Here is a 7,843-nt window from a genome sequence, read left to right as displayed (position 1 = left end):
TCTCTGGTGAACCAAAGGCCTTGGTTTTCAGCCAGCTTTAACCAGAAGTCCTGCAAACCCTTTTATTACAACTCTTCTGACTTAATTCATTTTCCTCCCAGTTCCATCTCTTTCCAGGGTGTGCTGATTCCTGCAAGTGATTTTATGTAAGGGATGCAGCTGGACTTCTCTCACCTCTTCAGCAGACCCCATCGTAGGCAAAGTGTTGCCAGAAGAAGAGGCTTGAAACTAGTTTCTGCACAACATCACACTCAGAAATATTATGGTCTGAAAAGGACCCCAGTCATTAATTAATGAATTATGGGGAATACTGGTGCTTTATTATTTTATTATACCCTGTTCATACAGCACCCAGTCCCAGCTGGGTAATTTATAGCCAAATAAGAAAAGAACTTCCCTGCCCCAAAAGTGGCCTCATCCACACCAATGGGACCTGTAATAGCACAAAAATGTCACTGAGAAGGTGCCCAAATAGTTCACAACCTCTTAGTAAAAACCCAGAGAGCATATTAAATAGATGGTGGCTGGAAAGGCATTGGGACTTTGTGGCAGTGACACCGACACTGCAGATAGGTACAGCTCAGGGAGAAAGGGCAACCTCTTCCTCCTCCAAGAACCTGCCCTGGGGATGACTCCCATGGCTTTTCATGGCATCATCAAATGCTGCCTTATGTTGAAAGGGAACTCCAAAGACCATCTAGCCCAATCCCCTGCAGTGATCAGGGACACCTTTAACTAAATCAGGTTGCTCAGAGCCCCATCAAGCCTGAGCTTGAATGGCTCGAGGGATGGGACCTCCACCACCTCTCTAGGCAACCTGTGCCAGTGTCTCACCACCCTCATATTGAAGAACTTCTTCCTAATGTCTAATCTAAACCTGTTCTGCTCTAGTTTAAAACCATTTCTCCTCATCCTATTGCTCCATGCCCTTACAAACAGTCCTTCCCCAGCTTTCCTGTTGGTTCCATCAGGTACTGGAGTGGGCTTTAAGGTCACCCTGGAGTCTCCTCTTCTCCAAGCTGAACACTCCAAATATTCTCAGCCTGTGTTCCTAGGAGAAGTGGTCCAGCCCTCTGATCCTTTTTGTCTCTCACCTTTCTCTAGTAGGTTAAAGCCACCAGTGAAGATCAAAAAAACCCCTTTTCTACTCATGCAGCAGAAACAGGGCATGGGGAGCTGCTGGTGGAGGCTAAGCAAGTACCAAGTGGGTTAATGACCAGCATGTCTGTAGTCTGTCAAAATATAAAAGGTGGCCTTTGGGTATGGTACAAGGAGAACAGGCTTGGGAGATGCCTACACATGGCACAGAGAATACAGAGCAGGAAGCGAACACGTGGCTTTGCAAGTGCCTAGTGAATGCGAAAGGATGGAGCAATTAGAAAGAGTAAGGTGGATGCATGGCAGGAGAGCACGTCTGCCACTTGCCACAGATGAATCAAGGCTAGGCAGAAGGATAAGTGAGTCAGGGCTCCTGGTTGGTAGGGTGTTGTCACCCATCGGAGCGAGTGACATTAATGCTGTCTGGGAGGTAAAGAGCAGCCCTGGAACACCCAAAGTAAGTCACAGTCCTTGCAGCAACACCAGTGGGAGAACCAGGAAGGAAGTCAGCCATTAAGACTTGTACCATCACCCTGAAATCTAGGTCGGTGGTATGATTTGCCTGCAGAGACACCCCTGAGAACCGCGTGCTTGAGGCACAAAGTGGATGGGGCAACCAGGTACCTGTACGAGAGCTACGGCTTCCTTCCCCTCCTGTCTTACCAGTACATCAGTGCCCTGGAGTAACAGGTGGGTAGTGATGGACCAAGACCCAGAGCAATGCATGGTGACATTCACTTCTGCTGCTGTACGGTGGAACTCCTGCTCCCAAGGGAGGACATCAGTATTTTTAGGTACTCCTCCACGTCCCATAAACCAACACATTCCCCCCCAAAAGCCAGAAAGCTTCTTCCTCTCTTCCTCAGGAAAACGCAGCTCTGCCCACAGGTTGGCATCCAGCTTTGGTGGAGGCATCCAACACAGGCTAGCACAGGCTCCCCAGTCTGGTTTGGATGACATTTATCAAAATGCTGGGTTCTCTTCCTGCCGATGCTGAGTCAGTTATTTTGGTGGATAAAGGCAGCGAAAAGCAAGACCCAGCTCTGGAAATACCTCCTCATAACGACCAAAATCACAGCTTAATTGTGGGGTTTGAGCTGCAGCTAGAAATATCTGGATTTGGGGCTGTGCTCATTCTCGAGCTGCCCTCCACCATCGTAATTATTCGTTGGGTCTTAATTATTGTTTCTCTTTGTAGCTCCAATTCAGCAACGCTTTTCGGTCACAACCTCTGCTGCCACCCACTTTTCTAACTCCATCAGTTGGCACAAATGTTTGCCATCCTTACTTTCAGTACAAAAGCATGCTCAGATACCTCCTATGGCAACAAAGACCAATTAGTTTTTGCTGGGTGTCTAACTAGGAGTGGATGTGATATAAGAGTCTGTGCCCTGTACTGGAGGGAGAAGCAATTTACAAAGCCTGTGTGACCCTGAAGTCATCTCATCACCACCCCTTCAGAACATGCTAACTCTGAGTCTTCTTGAGAAATTACCTTCTTGCTCTGCTAACAAGTCGGGTGAAGAGATGCAACAGTTGGGTGTTATCAGGCTGGTCATGAAGCTTAGCAGAGTCAGTAACCTTGTCATGCACTTATCATGCTGCAAATTAGATTCCCCTTAGGATCGTGGGAGATAACATTCAAGAAGACATCTCAGACATTTAGCCCATCATCTGTTGGGTTGGAGCTGCTGGGTCCACAAGGGGTGGTGGTGGCTTATCAGAGAAGAGATTATCAAGAGATCTGAGGCCTGGCAACACTCAGCACACCAGTGATGGATTCCTTTGTATTCTATTGCTTGTGTCTCATGTTGATACATGTTGATTGGTGCATGGGACCGTGAGGAAAGCACAGAGCAAACCTCGCAGTGAAGGCTTCCCAGGGCACAGATCCCAGTCTGGCTCCAGCAGCAGCGAGGACTGGCCCATGCCGTGGCGTCCCCAGACAAGGAGGGTCATCATAAGTCTTGGGGAGGACCGTGGGGCAGGACAGAGGATCAGCAGGATGCAGTGGGGCAGCTTCAAGGGGAACAGGAGACACACAAAGCCAACATTCAGGGGGATGTCAACCATTTTGCTATCCACTTAACACCGTCCTTCCATAAACACAATGTCTCTTCTAGGATTGTTGACAATTAGATACAGTTTCAATTCACTTTTCTAGCCAGTTCCTTCCTGAGGCAGTTCCATGTGATCCAACATTTCGGTCTTCCCACAATCCTGCCATGAACAGGTCATAGCCCAAGCGGGAAGAGATTAGGAAGGAAAAGCACATGACTGGGGAAGTGACACAGTCCGATTTCTCAAGTGACCTGGTGTCTGGAAAAGAAAAACCAAACCAACCAACAACAACAACAACAAAAAAAAATCCTCAGTGTAATTACCCAGGAAGTTGCAAGGGGCTGTCACAGTGTGTCACAAAGTCACTAGGTCTATGGTTATGTCTAAGCAGCAGCTCGGAGGCAGGAGTGTTTCCCAGCAGCTCTGATGGCTGCCCTCCATTTCCATGCAGGGTGGGAAGCGAGGCTGGGAGGATGCTCCATAGCAGTCAGGAGGGTAACAGAGGGGATGCAGAGGCAGATGGGGCTTGGGGGCATCTGAGAAGGTCCAGCAGTGGACTGGATGCCACACCTACTGCTATCGCCCTTCTCCCCATGTCAGAATGGCCGAGTGGTCTAAGGCGCCAGACTCAAGGCTCTGCCTTTCCCTGGGGTTTTCTGGTCTCCAAATGGAGGCGTGGGTTCAAATCCCACTTCTGACACACCTTTTAAAGGCTGAGGGAGCTGGGCTTGTTCAGCCTGGAGAAGAGGAGGCTGCAGGGGGACCTCATTGCAGCCTTCCAGTCCCTGAAGGGAGCAGAGAAACAGGAGGGGACTCAGCTTTTTAAAAGGGCAGACAGTGACAGGACAAGGGGGATGGATTGAAGCTGAAGGAGGGAAGGTTTAGATGATATATTAGGGGGAAGTTCTTTCCAGAGAGAGTGGTGAAGGGCTGGAACAGGCTGCCCAGAGAAGTGATGGGTGCCCCATCCCTGGAGCTGTTCAAGGCCAGGTTGGATGGGGCCCTGGGCAACCTTGTGTAGCTCCAGGCCTGGAGGTTGGTGGCCCTGCCTGTGTCAGGGTGGTTGCAACTCTGTGATCCTTGGGGTCCCTCCCAACCCAGGCCGTGCTATGATTCTATGAGCACTCTTTGACTTCACCTTTTAAATTCAGAGAGGTTTTCAAAAACCACTCTAAGTCCGTGTGTTTTTTGGAAAGATCAGGACTTCATTGTGGTAGGTCTTCCCACCCACTGCTTGTGGGCCATGGCCACATGGCTGGGGAGGAAGGAGGCTCTCGGTACCATGATGGGCAGGTGGGAAGAGGAGAAACCAGCAGCTGGAGGTGACCCCCTTCAAAGCAGATGAGCTGAAGGATGGGTCCACTGTGGGACCCTTGCCCACTTGACTGGGGAGCCCATCAGAGATGTGTGGTGCCAGAGCCAGGGAACCCCTGAATGGCCAGGGTGAAGTGGGAGAAACATTTGGGCTCCACAGCAGGAGCCACAATAGGTGGGTTTTATCAGGGGCAGGGGCATGACATATCCAGGAGTGAGTTTTCACCCCACCTGACCACTCAGGTGAATGGGCTGTTCCACACCCAGGGAGGGGTCAGCTCGGTGAGAGGAACCTGGTGCTGCCTCATCACACCCCTCAGTCTCAGAGAGAAGCAAGGACACCGACAGATGCCAGAGTCAAATACCCATGTCCACTCAGCCTTCTCTCAGCTCTGAGGGGACCCTGGGCTCTGAGCCTACCTGGGGATGGGGAAGGGACCCCAGCACTGAGCACCACTTAGGCACAGAGCAGCAAGACTGGGATTGATACAGGCCTTGTGATTTATACAGCTGTGAATAGGATCTTCCACATTGCAGCAGAAAGCTGTGCCTTCCCAGGATGTCTCTGCTGCAGCAACAGTGCACAAATGCATTTGGATACCTGGAGCTGTTGCAAATAATTCCCTTTAGAGCCATGAGGAGCGAGTTGTTCCCCCTTGCAAAGCAAACCCCCCCAAAATAGTTATGGGGTTTTTTTCCCCCCTCTCTCTATCAGGTGGAAAAAAAAAGAGAAAAAGGGAAGAAAAAAAGGAAAGAAAAAAAAAGAAAAAACAAAGAGAAAAACCCCTCAAATCCCATGATGTGATGGCTGTCGCTCCCCAGCCCCAGGCAGGTGAGCGGGTGCCCGCTGTGCTTCATCCAACAGACTGACAGTTGGCCCATGGTTTATTTAATCCCTTGCACGTATCAGACACATTCCTGTGCCATCAATCAGAGCTGAGTCAGCCAGCGTGACTGCTCTGTCCCTTTCCTATTTTCCTTTTTGTTTTTAGCAATCACAAGCTCTCTAGCCTCATTTGCTGGCAGTGAGGGGGGTTGTTGGGCTTGGTTTTGGGTTGGTTTTCTTTTTTTAAAATGAAAATGGGACTTGACTAAGAGCAGGGAAATGTTCCTGCTGTCAAGTGTAACCTTTAAAGCCGCCCTGCCTGGAGGAACGTCTCTTCTCAGCGATGCTCTAAAACGCAGCACAGGGAGGAAAAATAAAGGATGCTGCCTGGGATGGAGTTGATCTATGAATTCCCCCCTTCCCTTGCATGGTTTTCCTGCATGGATGCAAACCCCATCATGTCCCCTGTGTGTGGAAAGAGGAGAAAAGACTTTTCAGAGGGTGTTTTCCTGCAGAGCAGCCTTGAAAGTGTTACCCACAGCCACCCTCTCGAGGAGGCAAAACCTCCCCCCTCTCCATTCTTCCCCTGCAAGGACAAGGTTATCACAGCTTCCAAACAGCCCCTACCCACCCAGGGAAGGCAGAGGAGGAGGCAGGGATGCTGTTGTGGCTACATGTAATCTCAGCCCATCACAGGCAGTGGTGTTATCAAAGCCCCCTCGCATCCTTGCAGGACCTTCTGCAAGGCTGTGCTCCCTCCCCTAAAATAAGGCAGGAGCATTTTGTCTGTGTTTGGGTGAAGGTGATGGCCAGGTTGCTGTAGATTTAAAAAAAAAAAATAACAATAGGTTATTGTGGTTTCTGGCTTTTCTGGACAGCATGGATCATCCCTGCCCCCAGGATGCTCGCCCAGCTGAGTGACAAGCATCACCCTGAAGCCTCACATGTCTGTGTGCATGCCTAGAAAGGAAAACTTAGTGCAGGTGCCCCCATCAAGTTGAAAAGCACAGACCACCCTCCCCAGTGCAGGGTCCTGTCACACAGAGCAATCAGAAGGGAGAAGGCAGACGGCCCCTGCACATCCCAGCAAACCCCAGTCCAAAGCAAGGCTCATCCTGCTCTGAAACCCAGGGAAGATTGGAGCAAGGGGTTAACACATCAGCCAGCAGTAGCAAACCCCAGGGCTGAACCTGCACACAGGGGTCCAACCTTTTCTCACCTTCTGCTCCTAACAAACCTTTATAGGTGCAAGTGCTAAAGGGGGAAAACAAGCCTCCAAATCCATGGGGATCATCCAAACAAGGTGCATCCGAATCACATCTTTCCCTTCCTCCTTGACACAAATTGTTCTTCAAGGTCAGGAACAGAAGAAACCCCCAACTTTTCAGGGAATTTTACACCACCCCTTGCAGCTGGCATCTCTTTTTCTGCCTTCAGGGCAGACAGCCCATAGGATACCTCTCCTCCAGCTCTTTGGCTCCATTTAGCACCAACTAATTTTATACCATTATTATGGTTTCAAGAACTGCACTAAGCTTGAAGAAATGGATAGCCCTGTCTAACTTGCACCTTAGATGACAGGACAGACTCCAGCATATTACCTTCATACTCAACAGTGATGTAGCAGGTAAGAGATTGAGGGAATTTTCTTTCCATAAGTAGGTGTCAACAGCTGGTGTGAGGAATTGCATCCTCAACTCCACTGATGAGCTTGTCTCACAGTAACATGATCAGAAAGAAAGGAATCCAAATGGTTTTCTTTGGGGATGATTCCCTGAAAGCCCACTGCTGGGTCAGGAGGGATTTTTAAGGCACAGGTAAGTATGTGCAAGGCAGGAGTACATAGCAGATGGTCACCCTTGGGGCCACACCGTACCACCCAAGCACCAAATTCCTAATACAAGGAAGAACCAGGTCACATCTGTATTTCAACAAGGTATTTTATTGGTCCAGCAACTGCAAAATATACAAATTTCTGAAAGGCATACCCTGTTTTTAAGCTGGCACAGCTTTTGTCAGGCAATTATTCCAGATGTATATACAGAACAGTTAACATATCACAAATAAAAAACAACCCAAACCAAGTAACTACCCCTCTCTCCAAGCTTTGCAGTATACATTAAATAAATAAAGAGCGCTTTGCTATCAAAAAAAATAATAAAAAAATAAATTCAAGTATCACAAAGGAAAATAAAACCAGGCGGGAAAAAAATAAAGAGGGGGGGAAAAGGAATCATTGGTGTGGTTTGACAAGTCTCCTCTCCCCCACCTGCCTTGGCCACAGCATCACTGCTTTGTCCTTGGCACAGCTAATGGAAAATGGGTAGTGAGTTTTTGGGGCAGGATGATGGCATGAGGCTGACACCATCCCACCTACTGCCAACACTCCCAGCCCAGAGAGGACCTCTCTGCTGCTCAGAGACCCATTTTCCACTCGCTGATAAAAATACCTGGTTCAAATTCCAACTGTTTTTGTAGGACCTACTGAGACTTCTATTATTTCCAAGGGAAGAAAAAGGTTTAGGATAATTAAGGTTTTTGCTG

The sequence above is a fragment of the Gallinula chloropus genome (genome assembly GCF_964237585.1).
Source record: "Gallinula chloropus genome assembly, chromosome: 1".
Taxonomy (NCBI): domain Eukaryota; kingdom Metazoa; phylum Chordata; class Aves; order Gruiformes; family Rallidae; genus Gallinula; species Gallinula chloropus.
This window is presented reverse-complemented; position numbering follows the sequence as displayed.